At 38.3% G+C, this 20,478-nt stretch overlaps 1 long non-coding RNA gene across 1 annotated transcript in view; it reads right to left on the reverse strand.

The window, feature by feature from the left end:
• Window positions 1-17,584, reverse strand: part of LOC105526201 — a 33,747-nt gene extending 16,163 nt beyond the window's left edge. Inside the window, exons 1-2 of the long non-coding RNA XR_001004047.1 lie at window positions 16,997-17,584; window positions 1,178-1,309 (exon numbers count right to left, since the gene is read on the reverse strand). This is a non-coding gene — a long non-coding RNA (uncharacterized LOC105526201). The remainder of the gene's footprint in view (window positions 1-1,177; window positions 1,310-16,996) is intronic.
• Between the last annotated feature and the right edge of the window lie 2,894 nt (window positions 17,585-20,478).

Raw genomic sequence — 20,478 nt, forward strand, 5'->3', positions numbered from 1 at the left:
TCATGCCTGTAATCCCAGCACTTTGGGAGGCTGAGGCAGGTGGATCACCTGAGGTCAGGAGTTCGAGACCAGCCTGACCGATATGGTGAAACCCGTCCCTACTAAAGATACAAAAATTAGTCAGACGTGGTGGCACATGCCTGTAATCCCAGCTACTAGGGAGACTGAGGCAGGAGAATAACTTGAACCCGGGAGGCGGAGGATGCAGTGAGCCGAGATCGCACCACTGCCCTCCAGCCTGGGCAACAAGAGCGAAACCCCATCTCAAAAAACAAAACAAAACAAAACAAACAGACGAAAAATCTGCACTAGAATAAGTGCTAGTTCTCTCTTTAAAGACAGGCAAGATGCAATGTTTTAATTCTCATTTTACCTAATAATAAAGGATGTACCGTTAAAATCAAGTAGGAATTTATCCTTGTTTTATCCTCATTTTTTAAAAAATTGTGCTATTCTGCACAAGACCAGTTTCTCTAGAATGTTTCCTTGCTGACTTTTCCTCTAGTAGTATCAGTTATACTGCAAATCACTTCCATTCTTTTGCTTTATTTTACTGGGCACCATCAAACTAACAAAAGTGGAGAGTAACAGAGAGTAGGAGAAGATGGAGGATGCAAGGGAATAGGACACCTGTGTCCTAACCGCCTCCTGGGTATAGATCCCAGTTTGGAGAACTCTTTCCACAAGCCCGGAGAGAACTGGTAACAAGAGGGCGGGGCGCGTGAGAGTTTCGATCCAGGCAGGGCCTCCTGGTGGAGCGCCTGGGATCTCACGGGCACCTGGCCCCCAGGGAGCAGGCGCGGGAGGAGCCCCGATTGATTCTGCGTGGGATGGGACAGGGCTCACGGGGCCAAAGGCGGCGCCCAGTCAGGGGGCGCGGATCCAACACAGCTCCTTCCTGGCCCCAACCGAATAAAACTCCCAGCAGCCCACAATGAGACCCAGTGGAAAAGGCGCCCTCTGCCGGAGAGGCGCAGAGGGGCGGAACTGGAAGAGACAAAACCCAAAACACCTGAACATTTATTCCAGAGACTAGAATACTTCAAGTAGGAGGCAGGGGGAAGCCGTGCCTTGTCAAGTTAAAGCGGACAACTTGTTCCTTCTCAGCACACCTCACTCCCAACTATCCTGCAGGATGGAGGTGTATCAGGAAAAAGAGAGCAGCCGGATCCCTTACCTGAGATCTAAAGAGGCCACATTTTCTTCGTAAGTGTTCTTAAGTCAACTGGGAGGACAAAGATTGCCTGAGTACTTGGCTTATATGGTTTCATTTCTGTTTTCCAGTTGTTCCTGTAGGCATGGTCAATCTCTGCATAAACAAAAAGAAGAGGTTTAGGAGTAAAGTATCCCTGAAATTAAGATTCTAACTGTTCCCTTTCTAAGTGTATTTTAAAAGGTCACACCCAATTTCTTGATGTTTTGGATTTATTATTATTATTATTATTATTATTAAAGACAGGGTCTCACTCTGTCGCCCGGGCGACAATGGTCCGATCATAGCACACTGCAGGCTTGAACTCCTGGACTCAAGTGATCCTCCAGCCTCAGCCTCTCAAAATGCTGGGATTACAGGCGTTAGCAATTTCTCCCGGCTGCATTTTGTTATTCTAATTGCGCAGCTTTGTCTGGTAAATGATGGAGGACTCAAGGGAATAGGACACCTGTGTTCTAACCTCCTCCTTTTGGGTAGAGATCCCAGGTCGGGGGCCTATTCCACCTGCCGGAACAGAGAGGTGCGGCTGCGCGTTTCGATCAGGAAGAGGCCTTGTATCAGTGGTAGTTCTCCCTGCCTTTGTATACCTCTTCTGTTAGTTTGATGGTGCCCAGTAAAATAAAGTAAGAGTACGACTGATTTTCAGTATAACTGATACTACTAGAGGAAAAGTCAGCAAGGGAACATTCTAGAGAAACTGGTCCTGTGCAGAATAGCACAATTTTTAAAAAGTGACAGTAAGACAAGGATAATTTCCTACTCGATTTTTAATGGTACATCCTTTCTTTATTATTAGGTAAAATGAGAATTAAAACATCGCATTTTGTCTGTCTTTAAAGAAAATAAAGAACTAGGACTTATTCTAGTGCAGGTTTTTTTTTTTTTTTTTTTTGGTGGACTCTTGCTCTGTCGCCCAGGCTGGAGTGCAGTGGTGCGATCTCATCCCACTGCAACCTCTGCCTCCCGGTTTCAAGCGATTCTCCTGTCTCAGCCTCCCAAGGAGCTGGGATTACAGGCATCCGCCACCATGCCCACCTAATTTTTGTATTTTTAATAGAGACGGGGTTTCACCATGTTAGCCAGGCTGGTCTAGAACTCCTGACTGCAAGTGATCCACCTGCCTTGGCCTCCTAAAGTGCCGGGATTACAGGCCTGAGCCACCGTACTCAGCCTTTAGTGCAGGTTTCTACATTAGTCTTTCTCTCCTTTGTTCTTGTGAGCTGACTATCAAGACCAGATTAGGATATGTGGTTGTTTCCTAAGAGACCTATGCTTGGGGGACGTGTGTTTGTTTTGGGAGTATGTCAGTATGTATGTGCGTGTGAGTACTGTGGGCAAGGGAAAGAAAGATGAGAGCCACCCTCTCAGTTTAAGGTAGCCTGGGTCTCAGGAAAGAAATGAGGTATGAGCTGCATAACATTTGGGTAATGAAGCAGGGCTGTGAAGAACCAGTAGGCCTCCAGTGTCTCCATCAATGGCCATACGCATGGAATCAATGAAATGGATGAGAGGAGGTTCCAGGTCAGGATCATGACCAGGGAGTTGAGAATTCACTTTTCTTTCTTTCAGAAGACCAATTTTAATTTTTCCACCCAACAGGGGTCAGCAACACACAGAAACTTGTCTTAACTAACTCTTTCCCCTTCTTTAAAATATTATGTATATATAGATAATTTCCCCTGCTTTAAAAATTATCTATAAAATTCTCTGTCTACATAAATTGATAATTTTTAAAGGGGAAGATATATACATAAAGATATATATGTTTACTATATAATTATATATATATAACTTTTATTTTATATATTTGATAAAACAAAAGGGAAAGAGAGAGACAGTATGCATGTGTACTCTCTTTTTTACCCAAATACATATGACTTTCTAGTGCTTTGCAGAGTACTTTGATTAAGAAGGTTCAGAGACATCTGAACATTATCTGTGAACTTTTGCTATTCTGATTCTTTTAAGGTGGTATATTCTAAAATTTTTAAATGTACAAAGTTACTTTAAAACAGCCAGTGGGTTAGTAGTTGGTAATGCTAGTAGCTAATAGTAGATGACATGTAAGTGCTCACTATGCCACTATGCTGGGCAACACAAGCAAATACTGCACATACATTATAGGACTTGATTCTCTCCAGCCTGATAATACCAGCATGTCTCAGGCTTTCTATGTGGTATCCACTGCACTAAATACTTCAATATGCACTGTTTGATTTATTTATTCTTAACCTTACAAAATGGGAACTGTTATCAATTCCACCTTAAAAATGAGAACACTTTTGATTACCTCTGTAGAAAATAAAAAAAAGGAAAAAATGAGAAAATGAAGGCTTAGGAAGGTTAAATAATTAGCTTAAAGTCACACTGGTAGTAAGTGGTGGCACTGAGATTTGAGCAGGCAGACTGGTCTTCGCCACTCTATTTATTATACATTTTACACTATTTTACAGAGGAGTTAGTTGAGATTCTTTAGAGGTAAATCAAATCATGTTACTCTTATTCAGTATCCTTTAGTGATTTCCCATTTCTATCAGAGTAAAACCCACATTCTCTATTATCATGTACAAGGCCCTCTGAGTTCTAGTTCCCTGTTACTCTGACATCACCTGCTACTGCTTTCTTGTTCTCTGCCAGCCATAGCTGCCTCTTTGCTCAACACGCCAGGCAACACTCTTCTGTCTCAGGGCCTTTGCACTTGCTGTTTCCTCTTTTGGGAATGCGTTTTTCTCAGCTATCCGCATGACCTCAGGCCTGGTGAAGCATCACATCAGGAAGTTAGGGACTACTCTATTCCAAGTTGCTACCTTCCTTTCTACTCGTAATCTTGACATTCCCTATCCTTCTCTCATTCCTTCTATTTTTTCTTAAATGTCTGTGTTTTTAAATCCATCCATTTATTAACAGTTATTCTTCCTCTTTAAGATAGAAACATCACAGAGGGCGGGTAATTTTGCTTCCCTGTTTAAATTGCAGCATCAGCATTTACAATAGAATGTAGCATAGTAACAGGCACTCAATAAATATTCGAATGAATGACAAGAGCTTAGGAAACTCACCCAAGTTCACACAGTTAGCAATAGGTGAAGTGAACTTTGTTACAAATCTAGTATTGAATTTATCCACATATCAAACACATAAACCATCTTCCTGGACTCTTCTTAGAATTCCCTTGGTCTTTAATTATAATAGACTGGGTAAGCATGAATAAACAAACCAAACAGGAAAAAGGCAGCATTTGTTACTGTCTCTTAAAGTGGGATACTTTAAAGTGAGATCAAATCAGAGGCCAGGTCAGGGAAAGGGGACACTGGTCTTTAACAGAAAGGGAGTTGACAAGTGATGAAGTCAGGAATGTGCTGATGTTTCTGGGCTGCGTGAAGGGGCAAAGTGTGGGAAGGTCCTGGATGAAGCTGGTGTTGGGTTAATTAATTAGGGTGGGATGCCTGTGCATTAAGGGGAGGAAGGAACCGAGGGGATTGATTTGGAGTAGACCGGAGTCTCAAGTAGCATTTACAAAGGATCCTGGAGGCACAGGAAGGATGGGAGAAGTGTTGGGTACAGCTCAATTTGGCAAGTGGCCAAAGAAACATGTCAGATATTAGTGAAAACAGGCCACAGCTGCTGCACTTTACAAGCTAAATGGCAGGCCTTTCCTTAGCCCTCCCCCACCCCAGCCCATCTTATGTCTTGTAATAGTTATTTTCTTCCTGAGCCAGCCAGCCATAACTCAGTTCGCACTCGAGGGCACAGAAGAAGCAAAGGGATGCCGAGGCTTCATTGCTAAGGGAAGAGCGTTCAGAGCATGAATGAAAACTCAATTTATCCCGAAGCTGAGAATTTAAATGTTACTGTATTGAAGACCCACCTCTTTCATTCCCAGGATCATTTAAAAAAAATCATGGTTATTTCTCTTTAATCTCATGATATCTAAACTTGTCATTTCTAAGATTTCTAGAATACTTAAAAGTCTTTTAAAACTGTTTCCCTCTTCAAAATGTATTTGTACATTTTGTATATTTGTATATTTCTCCTTTCTAGAAAAAAGATCCTAGATAGTTCAGAGTAAAATAAATGTGTGTGTATTTTTATACACACACACACACACACACTCTGAAAGAGAACACATGTTGTTACTGAATAATACAATTTGGTTAAGCTGCTTGGTAGCATCTCTTCCCCTGTCTTTCTTACCCTTTCCCCCGCTTACCTTACAAAACTTTGCAATTAGGTGCATGGACTCTGGAACTCATAGCTGCGTTTTAATCCAGGCTCTGCCACCTTCTGGTTGTGTAATAGTGCCCACATTATTTAGCTTTTATTTTCCTTAATTTTCCTCATTTGTAAAATGAGGTCAAAAATAATTAACTAAAGGACATTCATAATAAAATAGTATTAAATGTTAAATATATTATGTTAAATATTACTATTATTTGCAGACATTATAATTTCTTTTTTAAGTTCAGGGGTACATGTGTGGGCTTGTTACATAGGTAAACATGTGTCATGGGGTTTGTTGTACAGGTTATTTCATCACCCGGGTATTAAGCCTAGTACCCATTAGTTATTTTTCCTGATCCTCTCCCTCCTCCCACCCTCCACCCTCGATAGGCCCCAGTGTGTGTTGTTCCCCTCTATGTGTCCTTGTGTTCTCATCATTTAGCTTCCACTTAAAAGTGAGAATATATGGTGTTTGCTTTTCTGTTCCTGTGATAGTTTGTTAAGGATAGTGGCTTCCAGCTCCATCCATGTTCCTTCAAAGGACATGATCTCATTTTTTATGGCTGCATAGTATTCTATGGTGTATAAGCACCACATTTTCTTTATCCAGTCTATCACTGATGGGCATTTAGGTTCACTCCATGTCTCTGCTACTGTGACTAGTGCTGCAATGAACATAGGCGTGCTTGTGTCTTCATAATAGAATGGTTTATATTCCTTTGTGTATGTATATATCCTTTGTGTTTATTTATATTCCTTTGTGTATATATATATAGAGAGGGAGATTGCTGGGTTGAATGATCTTTCTGTCTTTAGGTCTTTGAGAAATCACCATGCCGTCTTCCACAATGATTGAATTAATTTACACTCCCACTAAAAGTGTATAAGCATTCCTTTTTCTCTACAACCTTGCCAGCATCTGTTATTTTTTGACATTTTGATAGTAGCCATTCTGACTGGTGTTAGATGGTATCTCATTGTGGTTTTGATTTGCATTTCTCTAATGATCAGTGATGATGAGCTTTTGTTTCATAGGATTGTTGGCCACATGTGTCTTTCTTTGAGAAGCCTCTGTTCATGTCCTTTGCCCACTTTTTAATGAGGCTGTTTATTACCTCTTGTAAATTTGTTTAAGTTCCTTATAGATGCTGGATATTAGACCTTTGTCAGATGCATAGTCTGCAAAAATTTTCTCCCATTCTGTAGGTTGTCTGTTTACTTTGTAAATTCTTAAATAATTTTTATATATATTTGGAACTTCATATTGGCTGCTCATTGTTTAAAGTCTAAAGGGGGTGGGAAACTGGTTTCTTAACCGGTTTTATACAGCACTTAGGAAAACTACTTCAACACTTTTATCATGTTGAGGAAAAGAAAATATAATTACAGTTCTAGCAAAATGATGCTTCTTATTCTTGATGAAAATATAAATGTATATGGCATAGGATAAACTCTTCTATTTGGTGAAATAAAAGTTAATATAATACTAAGAGCAGGTTCAACATTTAGGAAGTGAATTTATTAAGTTTTCTTAGTATCAGTTTTTCTTTCTGACATTGTCCAAATGTTTTGTGAAGGTTTTTTTATTATTTATTTATTTATTTTGGTAATAAAATTTATTTGTATGCTGAGATGGTGTAAGGTCCATAACCCCAGGAACTACCTGCTGTTTAAGATGAGGAAAGTGGTGGTTTATCAAGCACATCTGATAAGAATGAAGATTTTACTGAAATTTCTTCCTTGATTTCTTCTAACATGAATTGATACCTATGAGGGCATTGTAAAGTGTGGATAAAGCTTGTGAAAAGCATTGAAGCCAAACTAAATCCTATATAAGTTATCAATGAATAGATTTACCTCAAATTGCTAATTTTAAGTGCTTCATTGGTTAATCAGTTGTTCTGTGGTCAGATGATTAAACTAAATGAATTACTGATTTTTAAAAATCAGGTGCTGAACCTTGTTAAAGGGGCTAGATATAAAAAGTCACATAAGACAAGTCCTGCCCTCAATAGAAGTCATTTTGTATTAGAAGAGATAGCAGTTATCATCTTTTAATTGTAATGCACATGGTAATGCTATGACAATATAGGATCAGGAGGACGCTAAAAAGACAAGGGCTAATTCTTCTAGAAGTAAGGGGTGTGGGTGATCTTGAAGGATGGACAGAGGTAACGCAGCGTCAACTCAAAGAGCAGCCAGAGAATACTTGGTGTTTCTGGTACATGCAAATAGTCTGTTGAAGCAGGAGTGTAGGTTGCGTGGTGGAGACTGTCATGATATGTGACTGGAAAAAGGATAAAGCTGAAAACAAGGCAAAGATGATGAAAATGGAGAGGAAAGTATTTACTTGATAAACATTTTGAGGTATGATAGACAAGACATGGTGACTAATGGCTGTGAAGGTCTAGGGAGCTAGAAATTGGGGATAAAGTGGCTTGAATTTGTAATATTATCTGAGATAGGAAACACAGCACAAGTTTATTTTTGTTTTATGCTTTGCTTTTGCTTGGCAAGGATGTGCGTATTGCTAATTCAGATTAAAGTATTTTGAGTTTAAATATTTTGTCACCATGCAACCAAAACTACCAAAACTACCTTTGCCTCACTGTCTCTGGCATTAAGAGGATGCTAGTCACAGCATCCTCTTAATTTGTATTTGCATTGTGTCACGCATCTCATGGCTGGTCTCGTTCATTTTTCATCTCTTATGGAATGTTGTGTGCCTTTTTCAGGGCTCTTAGTTTTTAATGCTAGCGACAAGCAATATAACTGGCTAGTACCAACTAAAATAAAACAAAGAAAGCTCTTTCTATGATTCAAATAGGACACATACCCAAACAATGTAACCCATCCCCCTGAGCACAGTATTCCAGGTGACCGTTTTGGGCCTTAGAAACTTCTAGATCCCCAACCAGACATGAGAGTTAGCAAAGGAAGTAAACAGTTCATTTGAGTGCACCAGGAAACTTCTCTCCACTCACAGATACATTCCTATTCCTAAGAGTTATGCACAAGTCAATAAATATTAACTAAACAGTTGCAAATACAACTAAATAAAAGCTGGGACTTTTAAAATCACTCAAGAATATACACATTGTAAGCCATTTCATAGGAAACCGCTGCGTGTTTGGTTTTGCTCTATTTCTTAACACGTTTTCTTAAAAAATCAGCTTTGGGCCCAGGTGCGGTGGCTCACACCTGTAATCCCAGCACTTTGGGAGGCTGAGGAGGGTGGATCATGAGGTCAGGAGATGGAGACCATCCTGGCTAACACAGTGAAACCTGTCTCTACTCAAAATACAAAAAGCTGGCCATTGTGGCAGGCTCTTTTAGTGCCAGCTACTTGGGAGGCTGAGGCAGGCAGATCACGAGATCAGGAGATTGAAACCATCCTGGCTAACAGGGTGAAACCCAGCTACTTGGGAGGCTGAGGCAGGAAAATGGCGTGAACCCGGGAGGCGGAGCTTCCAGTTAGCCGAGATGGCGCCACTGCACTCCAGCCTGGGCTACAGGGCAAGATTCAGTCTCAAAAAAAAAAAAAAAAAAAATCAGCTTTGGCAGAAGAATGGAAGATCCTCCGTAAATGGGTACTTGAGAACTTGGGCTGTGTTCATAATTTTCTTCTTAAACTGAAAGCCTTAATTCACACTACTGATGGATGAGCCATATATTTGCTCCCTTTAAAACTGATTTCTAACTGTAGTATAAAATGTAAACATAGGCTGGGGTGCGGTGGCTCACGCCTGTAATCCCAGCACTTTGGAAGGTGAAGGTGGGCAGATCACTTGAGGCCAGGAGTTCGAGACCAACCTGGCCAACATGTGAAACCCCATCTCTACCAAAAATACAAAAAAATTAGCTGGGCATTGTGGCGTGCACCTGTAAACCCAGCTACTTGGGAGACAGAGGCACTGGAATCGTTTGAACCTGGGAGGTGGAGGTTGCAGTGAGGCGAGATCGGGCCACTGCACTCCAGCCTGGGTAGCAGAGCGAGACTTCATCTCAAAGAAAAAAAAAAGTAAACATATAAAAGTGACATGTATTAAACAAAAGCATATATTAAGAGTTTTTAAAACAGATGAAGGCAAATATTCTTTTGGTTTATTAATTTATATTTAGATGTTAGTCTAAGAGTACTTTAAAGTACATATAATTGTGACTAGTATTTAATTTTAGAGAACAGTTATCCAATTTGTGGACTCAAAGATGCATGAAGTTTTAAGAAATGTCATTAACTTTTTACTTTTGGTCTTGTTGTAATTAATTTGTGTATTTTTTCAGGATGAGGGTAGAAAAATGAAGCAAATCAATTCTGCTCCTTGAATATAGCTCTAGTACAAAGTCAGGTGGAGTTGAGAAGATTTAAATTACTCTGGAAACTGGAATAAAGTTTCTAATGATGTGTGCATTTAGATTTATTTACACCAGTTCTTCCAGTTACAATGTAGAACTGAAAAATGGATTTAAATTATAGGAACCATACATATTTTAATGCTAGAATGTCTTCATTGGAGAGAAAGAAATACAGAGTCAATAATTTCATAGCATATTTTATTTTATTTTTTGTAATTTGTACAAATGTATGGGCTACATATGCAATTTTGTTACATGCATAGATTCTGTAGTGGTCAAGTTAGGGCTTTTAGGGTATTCATCACCCAAATAACGTACATTGTACCTATTAACTAATTCCAAATCATCCTTCTCCCTCACACCCCTTCACCCTTCCAATAGTCTATTATCTATCATTCTACTCTCTACGTCCATGTTAAGACATTTTTTTGTTTGTTTTTAGCACCAACTTATGAGTGAGAACATGAGATATTTGTCTTTCTGCTCCTGGAGTGTTTAGCTTAAGATAATGACCTCCATTTCCATCCATGTTGCTGCAGAGGACATGATTTCATTCTTTTTTAAATGCCTGAATAGTATTCCATTGTGTATATATTCCACATTTCCTTTATCCATTCTTCCATTGATGGACACTTAGATTGATTCCCTATCTTTGTTATTGTGAATGGTGCTGCAATAGACATAAGAGTGCAGGTATCTTTTTGATATATTATTTCTTTCCATTTGGATAGTGGGATTGCTGGATTGAATGGTAGTTCTATTTGAGTTGTTTGAGAAACCTCCATACTGTTTTTCCATAGAGGTTGTATTAACTTACATTCCCATCAATAGTGTGTAACGGTTCCTTTTTCTCTGCATCCTCACCAACATCTGTTATTTTTTGTCTTTTTAATAAGCGTCATTCTTGCTGGTGTGAGGTGGTATCTCATTGTGGTTTTAATTTGCATTTCTGTGACATTGATAGTATACTTTCTTTATAAAGAGTTAAAGGTTGATTTATTTAAAATCTTCAAATACTTTAAATATCTAATAACTCTTATTCGTGGTTTTTAGAAGAATTGAGCCAGTATTGCTGGTTGTTCTGCTCAGAGTAAGGGCTCCTCTCTGGCATAATCAGTTATTTTACTCATTTCATTTTTCAACATTAAGTTTGAGAATGTAACACTTGCTAGAAAAGGAAAACAAAAGTTTTTTAGACATAAAAGGCTTAAGAAGATATTTTTTAAAAGTTTTAATACTTGATGAGTTCATTTAAAAGATTTCAAAAGTATTTCAGATTTGACTAATGTGCTTATGTCAGAGTTCCCATCAGTTTTGAATAATTTCATTTTCAATTCATTTAAACTTGAAATGTTAGTACAGACTATAAAAATAATAAAATTAGTTATTTAATATTGATTAAAAGCTATTGTATTAGTTTTAATTGATCATTTCAGTTTTATTTTTTCCTCAGTTGAGGTTACTAGCAGAGCCATTTCTAAATACATTGTTGACACGCAGAATTTTCCCTCAGAAAGTAATCCTCTCCTTTTTACCGTGAAGCCAGAAACCTCATGTATTTCCTTAAATAAGATTACCTACTGTAGAGACTCCATTTCATGTTCTAGAATTTTCTTTCATTTTCTCTGTTAAAACTTCTTTCGTCTTTCCTCTTGGTTTTGAGCTCTGTTCCTAGACGATCATTAAAGCATTAATGGCCAATAGGCCTTAATAATAAGGTATGCCTTCCAGGCAGCATCTTTCTATACTTCTAAGACAAAGTAATTTTAAGGAAAAAAAAATCAGGAGTGCTTTATTTGAAAGGGAGCCTTTTCATTGTTTCCCCACGTCATACTTCTAGAATCTGCTTACCTAGTTTGGTGCAATAATTTCTAATAATCCCACAAAGCATTTTATGGGTCACAACTTGAAACCATATGGGAGTGCTGACTTGATGGGCATTGTCATACTCTGGGGCAGTAGTTCTGAAAAGAAGATGATGTCCTTTTCCCTCCTCCACCCCAAAAATATTTGGTAATGTTTGTAAACATTTTTTATTGTCACGACTGGGGAAGTGACATCTACTGGGTAGAGGCCAGGTATGTTGTTCAACATTCTATAATGCGAACAGTATCCTCCTACAAGGATTACTTAGCTCACAAATGTGAATAGTGCTGAGGTTGAGAAATCCTGCACTAAGACAATACCAGCCTAGGATGCAGATAATTAATCTAGCCAAAAGGCTTTCCTTTTCGTCTGGAATCAGAAGTAAATTAAGTTTTGATTTACCACCTAGAGTGGCACAGCTATTTATGAGATAGTCTACTACTTTCTTGCTTTGGCAGAGATAAATAGTTAAAATATATATACTTTCAAATTGGAATTTAAATTAAGCATTCTGTAATAAATGAAATAGGAAACTTTAGAGTTTTGCCTTGGTCATTAATATTATAGTTTTAGAAATAACACTTTTAGTGCTTTTTCTTAGTGTTATTTCCCCACTCAGATTCTTTTCATTTTCTCCAGTTTGGGACAGATAACCCAGCAAGCTTCTTTCTTGGGTTTGTGTGAATGCACAGTATTTATTAATATTTACTGTATTTTCTTCTGTTTCTTTAAGTTACATCTTTCTATGTTTGAGTTCCTCAAAGCTTTCTATAGTTTGAATCATTCACAAATTTATTAATTAAATAAATGTTTATTGTCAATTGATCCAGATAAAGTATGTTAGGGCTACAATGATGAATAAAATGGTCAAAAATCCATACAGTCAAGGAGTTTATATTCTAGTGGAACAGGGAGACAATAAGTGAAAATACACCAGAAAATTGCATAGGGATGAGTGCTATGGAAACAAGAAAGGAAGAGAAGGGGGAGTTTCAGGGTGAGGGATGGGGGTAAAATTTTAAATTGATTGACAGGTAAAGACTAACTGAAAAAGTGGCATCTGAGCAAATACCTGAAGAGGATTGGAGAGTGAGCTGTGTGGAATTCTGGGAGAAGTACATTCCAGGAAGGGGAAACTACAAGTGTGAATGTCCTGAGGCTGGAATGTGCTTAGTCTGTTTGAGGACAACAGAGCAGTCCGCATAGCTGGAAGAGAGCTAACTGGAGATGAAAAAGCAGCAATGGAGTCAGGGAGGTGATGGATGAAAGGATCATGTCAGAATTTACAAGGTTGTTGGAGACATGCTGGCTTTTACCCTGAGTGAGAGGGGGAGCCATTTGAGACTTTTGAGCAGAAGCATAACAGAATCTGACTTGTGTTTTAAAATGATCACTTTTGACACTTGCTTATACACTGTTGGTGGGAATGTAAATGAGTTCAGTCACTGTGGAGAGAAGTTTGGAGATTTCTCAAAGAGCTAAGAACTACTATTGGACCCAACAATCTGATTATTGTATATATACGCACAGGTTCTACCAAAAACATGCACCCATATGTTCATTGCAGCACTATTCACAATAGAAAAGACATGGAATCAACCCAGGTGCCCATCAATGGCGGATTGAATAAAGAAAATGTGGTACATGTACAACATGGAATACTATGCAGCCATAAAGAATTAAATCATATCCTTTGTGGCAACATGGATGCAGTTGGAAACCATTATCCTAAGCAAACTAACACAGAAACAGAAAACCAAATACTACATGTTCTCACTTATAAGTGGGAACTAAATATTGGGTACTCGTGGACTTAAAGATGGGAACAATGGATACTGTGGAATACAAGTGGGAGGAGAGAAGAAGAGGGGCAAAGAGTGAGAAACCACCTATTGTCTACTATGCTCAGTACCTGGGTGATGGATTCATTTGTACTCCAAATCTCAGATCATACCTTGATAACAAAGGTATGATTAGACCTGCACATATATCCCTAATTCTAAAATAAAAGTTGAAAAAAATTATCAAATAATGTTGTAGAATTCCAAAAGAAGATAATTTATTAAACTAAAATTTTAATAATTAAAATAAATAAAATGTTCACTTTTGCCCACTATCTGGAGAATAGGCTAGTGGAGAAAGGGTAGAAACAGGAAGACAGGATAGAAACCTGTACATGGTGTCTGGACCAGGGTGCTCGAACCCAGAGTGGTAGATCTATTCATGGATTTGATTTGAGAACAAGAGAGGAGCCAAGAGTTTTAGCCAGAGCAACTGGGGGACCAGTGTGGTAGATTGTTTTACTGTTTACCAAATATTTTAGTTTTACTCCATGTAGGCTCCCTTCCTATGAGGGGACAATACACCTCTGCCCTGTGGAAAATGGGAAGCCATTTGACTTGCTTGACCAGTGGAAGTGGTCAGAAGCTTTAAGAGCCAGCACTTGGTTCATGTGTCATTTTTCCTTTTGCCACCAACCCAACAATTTTCCAGATAAAAGTTGCTCTGTCAGTCTGGCTCCTGGAGTAAAGCTGACGTGGATGGCAACTACAGGAGACAGGCAGCAAGAAATAAACTTTTGCTTTTGGAAACTGGTACAGTGTTCAGTTCATTTATTGCTGCAGCAGAACCCAGCTGAGCCTGACCAATACAGATAGGATGGGCATTAACTGAGATGGAGATGTCTGCTGGAAGAGCAGGTGTTGGATGTGTATGGAGAGACCAGGAGTCTCAGTTTAGGTAAGTGAGATTTGAGATGCCTATTAGACATCCAAGTGGAGTTGTCAAGTAGCTGGTTGTCTATAAAGAGCTGGAGTTCAAGGAAGAGGTCGTGGGTAAGGATCTACATTTGAGAGTCATCAGCCTGAGACTGAACAAAATTACCAAGGGAGTGTGTAGATGTATAAGAAGCCCAGGAACTGGGCTTGGGAGTATTCCAACAATGAATAAATGAGACTGAGAAGGAGCAGCAGTAAAAGAGGAGGAAGACTAGGAGAGCATATTATCCTTTAAGCAAAGTGAAAAAAGTATCTCAAGAATGATCAGCTTGTCATATGGTACTGATACATCAAGTGAGGTTAAGACTGAGAATTGACTTTGTGATACAGCAATGTGGAGGTCACCAATGACCATGACCTCCTTAGACAAAGTGGTCTGTAGGAAAGCCTGAATGAAATGGGTTCAAGAGGGAATGGTAGGAAAAGAGTGAGACAGCAAATATAGATAACACTTCCGAGGAGCTTTCCTGTAATATGGAGCAGAGAGTGATAGCTGGGTGATATGGTCTGACTCTGTGTCCCCACTCAAATCTCATCTTGTAGCTCCCATAATTCCCATGTGTTGTGGGAGGCACCCAGTGGGAAGGACCCAGTGGGAGGTGATTGAATCATGGGGACAGGTCTTTCCCATGCTGTTCTTGTGATAGTGAGTGGGTGTCATGAGATCTGATGGTTTTAAATATGGGAGTTTCTCTGCACAAGCTCTCTTTGTCTGCCACCATCTATGTAAGACGTGACTTGCACCTCTTTGCCTTCTGACATGATAGCGAGGCCTCCCTAGCCATGTGGAGATGTAACTCCATTAAAATCTCTTTTTCTTCCTAGTCTCTGGTATGTCTTTATCAACAGCATGAGAACAGACTAATGTTCTAAAGAAGGAAATGGGGCAAAAAGGTGTTCTTGTTTTGCTTTTTTTTTGGTGAGATGGGTAAAGTGAAAACTTACTGATTTGCTAATGAAATGATCCAAGAGAGGAGAAACAATTGATGAGGCAGATGAGGGAGGGAAAATTGCTGCAGACATGTCATTTAATAGGCCAGAAGAGATGGGATGTGGTACACAAATGGAGATGAAGGACCACATACAGTCCATTTACACGAAGAGGATGGGAAGGAAAGTATGTGGATATAGATGGGTATGGGGTGAGAGCTTGTAGAACTTCTGGTTGCTTCTGTTATTCTCATTAAAAATGGAAGCCAGGTCATCCACTGAGAGTGAGGATGGGGAAAGAGCTGCTAAAGATTTGACATAGTTGTGTGTTTTTCTCCATCTATGTTCAGTTGGATGTAATGTAGGTGTGGAGAGATGGAAAGATGCATATAACCATGGTTGGAGGTTTTCCTAGCAAATTCAGCAAGGCAAAGGAGGATGAAGTGTTTGGGGGTATATTCAGGGGAGCAATTACAGTTAACAACCATGGAATTTTAGTTGGGTAAGGAGAGATGTGAGGAAATGGGGGCACTGAGAGACAGTGAGAAGACGGTACTATAAATGGATTGGAGAAGTTGGAGAAGTAGAAGGAATGCATTGCAAAAACAGAAGCTGTTGGTCAGAGAATGGGCTGCTTAAAGTTGAGATTCTAGAAAGGCTGCAATTGGTAATGACAAAGGCTAGGGTATGTCAGTGGAAATGAGTAGGGTGTAGGACAAGATCCTGGAAGTCTTTTACTCTGAAGTTGTTCTATTTAATTCATTTTTTTTCTTAAGCATTTTCTTTCATTGAAATTCTCAATTAAACTCATATTCCTTGTGAGTTCCATCCATACGGATTTCAAATCTAATGAAAATGGACAAAGCCAAACTGAATAAGGAAGGAGTTTGTTGAGTATTATTTCAATAATTAAGATGTGGTTATATCAAAGATGACCTAATCACCCATTAAAGTCCCTAAATATATTAGACAGTTAAAAATTGGTTATTTATTTTTTAATATTTGGCTTCATGCTACCTTTATAAATTATTATCTTTAATATCACTCTTCTTACCATCATCTATTGAACTATTTATATTCTTAAGATATTGTTTAGTGTTGGGCAGTCACTAATTATTATGTTGTGAAAATCAGATAGGAGATACCTAATTATTCAAAAAGGTGAATGTATTGTTTATCTTAAACAATGGAGAAAGTCCTGTTTTATACTTGTGAAATCACAGAAATGTAAGTTAACTTTGAAGCATCAGTGCTGCAGGCCAATTTTGGATGCTTAGAAAAACTTGATGGTAATCATTGAATTTATAGGAAAAAATAATTACAAACAATTTAAAGTCTGAGATTAAGAATGAGACTTATTGCTAAGGAGAAGATAAGGTTATTGATCCTAACCTGACTGATTTTATGTCAGTCTTTTACATTGACATTTGATTGATATAAATCTCATACAACCCCAAATTTTGGATTAGTTTTTTTCCCAATGATTTCCAATGAATGCAAATTCATATGTATTTCTAATTTACATATATGTTATATAAATTTAATTTTATGACAGATTCTGAGGTTGTTAAAGGTCTCTAAGGCAGAAACGGTTATCTCCCAATTATCTTTCTCCTTTCTTTAATATAAATACCTGATTTTGTCATAGCATTTTGCAGCTTAAAAACTGCATTTTCCAGGCTTGAAAGCAGCCCAGTGAACTTTGGGACTAGGTTGGGGAATTTTAGGTGGTTCTTCTTAGAAGTCTTCTTTAAAGTGAGCATGCATGCCCTTCTTTTCTCCCTCTGTCTAGTTTCTTGGAACTCAGATATACATGTGATGTCTGGAGCTCTGGCAGCCATGTTGGATGATGAGATGAAGGAGTTACCAGCACTAAAATTGGCAAAGAAGACCTGGTAGGTGTCTGGGTTGCTAAAGAGCTCATGAGGCCACTGCATCAGGCTGGACTGCTGAATATCAGTTTTCTTGACAAAACAAAATCTTGTTTGTGTAAATCACTATTATCCAGGTCTCTCTTAGTTGCAGCAAAATTCATTTTCTACAGATAAAGTAAGAATCATTTGTTCTCATCCCACCCATATGTCTTTAAAAGAAATTTTTCTTTTATTGACTGATCTTCTGATACCTCCTATTTCTCTATAACTTCCTAGGGAAAGACAAACTTTGGGTGGGCCGCTGTTTTCATGTACAAGATTTTTAGCCATTTGTCTTAGTGTTCCACATCTATGACAGCAGTTTGATCTTACTATGAAGTAACAGCTCAAACAGTAGTTCTACATGAGGATGAGGGTGGGGGAGTTGTAGAATCATTTTGGGGAGTTTTTCCAGACTACACATTCCTAGCTCCATTATCTCTGCAGAGATTCTGATATTCTTTATCAACTCACATTTGAGACTTACGTATCTGTAGCACATCCGCAAGTTTTTACTTGCTTCCAATTGGCAAAATGTAACATTAAAAACAAACTAGGAATTCTGTGAAGTGAAAAACTGCCTAGAGCATTACAAGATAGTAGAAAAAAGGTATACATTTTTTAATATTTTGAAATCCAGTTAGAGGCTCACAAACTTTTAATTTAAATGGGTCTTGAATCTTAGTTTGAAAAGCCTCAGTCAAATATAAGTGGCCTAATGTAAATGACCATATATTTTTTCTCCACTAGTTTCTTCCTAGAATTGCTCCTTCAGAAATGTGGGGAGAAAGTTTGGAGGAAGACACTGGGCTACATGTCTGTCAAACCACTATTTTTCTTGTCATTATCACACTTTCAGCAATATATATTAAACACTAAAGCATATGTGTTGCTGTGCTAGGTACTATATGCAGTTGCCAATGGCAAAACACAATTATCTCCTGTTTCCATCAAAAGCTCTTCCAGGTCTCTGTGGGAGGACTCAGGGTCTTCTTTTTACTCTCTTGGTGGGTGGCCTGTTGATTTGGGCTTACACGGCTCAGCATGTACTCATTTGGCTAAGCAGTAATTAGACCAAGACTGTGGCATTTCTTGCTTTGTCTACAAGACGTGGTGATAGAAGAGACAAAGATTGAATTATATATATACCTGATATATTTGATGAAGAAGTAGTGTGTTCGGGACAGAGGAACTCTATAAATAAAAATAATCAAAAACAGAAGCAAAAAGTGAAAAGAGAGTAGGATTACATATAACAAGGAAATAACCTTAGCTCAGATGTGTGGCAGCAGCATTGCCAATTTTAAAATTGAAAAAGAAATCGTAGACTGCCTTCAATGATTAGTTCCACAATTAGAGAGAAACTATTAGGATGCAAATACTGTACTTGTGTGTACTCAGAGCTTTGCAGAACACAATGTCTTGTGCAAATCATATGTTCAGGAAATGTGTATTATTGACTACTTTTTTTAAAGTAGTAATTTTATGCTTTGGGTGATACTGAAAGTTCATTTCAATTTGAGTATGCTTTTGATTTAAAAATTTTATTTGTGCAACTTTAATTGTACAGTCTTGTATTCTTTGCTAGTTTATATAAGTTGTATGAAGTCAGGGATTTATTATGGCATTCAGCACAAGCTTTTAATAAATAATGGGTGGACTCAGTAAGTACAAGGGTAAAACCTCAGCATTTTTCTGAGATTTGACTTTTTACCTTATTAATTTTCTTTTTACCTTATTGACTAAGACATAAGCCTTATGTACCGGATTTGAGAGAATGGCTGTGGTCGTCAGCTATCTACCTGAGTCCAGTCTCTTCTCTGCTTTAGTGAAGGGAATATTGCCAGGCAAATGCTAAGACTTCTTCCTTGGCTTTTGAGTGAAAGTGACTTGTGTCAGATCTGGGCTGGCTGAAGCTTTTTATAAGTGCACCTGTGTGGTTTTCCATGCTCTTCTCCAGTTTCTGCCCACTGGATACAGATGATGATGCATCACTAGAAGATAGGAGAGCTACATACATGGTAGGTTGTGGAGAGAGGCCCACTAGTATGAATACCAGCCCTCTGCTGCTACGTATGTGAGAAATAAACTGCTATTGCTTTAACTCACTAAAATGTCCAGGTCTACTGATTACATAAGTTTAGTTTATTTTAACCAGTACAGATTTTAACTTATTTATTTCACATGAAAATTAATTATTCAATCATTAAAATACTAATACATAATTAAAGTAGAAACAGATATATGCTATGTACTACAAAAGTCTGAAAAAGTAGCTTATATAGTGACCACTTTCAAAGATGGGAAAGATTTTAGAAAGATGAGATTTCTGGGAGCAAACTCATAGAATGGAGACTGTGTGTTGAGTAAAGATCTTGATTTTTGGTGCCTTAACATGACTGGAGTTCTATTCCTTGTTTTGCTGCTTAAGTAGTTGTGATCCCAGGAGGCTGGGCTATGGTTTTCTCATCAGTTGAAAGAGGTTAACCTACTGCTACTTCCAAAAAGGCTAAAATTGGGGAAGATACTCTATTTTTGATGAGTTGCTATAGTTTTTTGGGCAATTTGAGATTATCATTGAGTTTTTATTAACTCTGTCCTATCACAGCTTGCTTCTGTTGCTGTACACAGTGTTCATGCTTTGTGAATTATAAGTAAAATGTCATCAGATTTTCTAAAAAAATTACTTAGCTTTCTTTCAGCCTCTTGCTTTAGTATATTTTTCAATTTATAAAACTAAGAGTGCATGGAATAAATGTATTGACTTACACATTTAATAGTATGCTAAATAAATCTATTTATTTCTATTCAGTAGCATATTTAATACTGATGTGGTTTAGGCTGTGCCTTACCCAAATCTCATCTCGAGTTGTAATCCTCATAATCCCCACGTGGTAGGAGGTGACTAGATCATGGGAGCTGTTTCCCCCATGCTGTCTTCAGGATAGTGAGTGAGTTCTCACGAGATCTGGTGGTTTTATAAATGGCAGTTTCCCCTGGGCTTTTCTCTCTCTCTCTCCTGCGGCCTTGCGAAGAAGTTGCTGGCAGCCCCTCTGCCATGATTGTACGTTTCCTGAGGCCACTCCAGCCATGTGGAACTGTGAGTCAATGAAACTCTTTCCTTTATAAATTACTCAGTGTCAGGGACGTTCTTTACAGCAGTGTGAAAATGGACTAATACAAATACATTTAATAATATTTG

The sequence above is a fragment of the Colobus angolensis genome, unplaced genomic scaffold (assembly GCF_000951035.1).
Source record: "Colobus angolensis palliatus isolate OR3802 unplaced genomic scaffold, Cang.pa_1.0 Scaffold58, whole genome shotgun sequence".
Lineage (NCBI taxonomy): Eukaryota > Metazoa > Chordata > Mammalia > Primates > Cercopithecidae > Colobus > Colobus angolensis.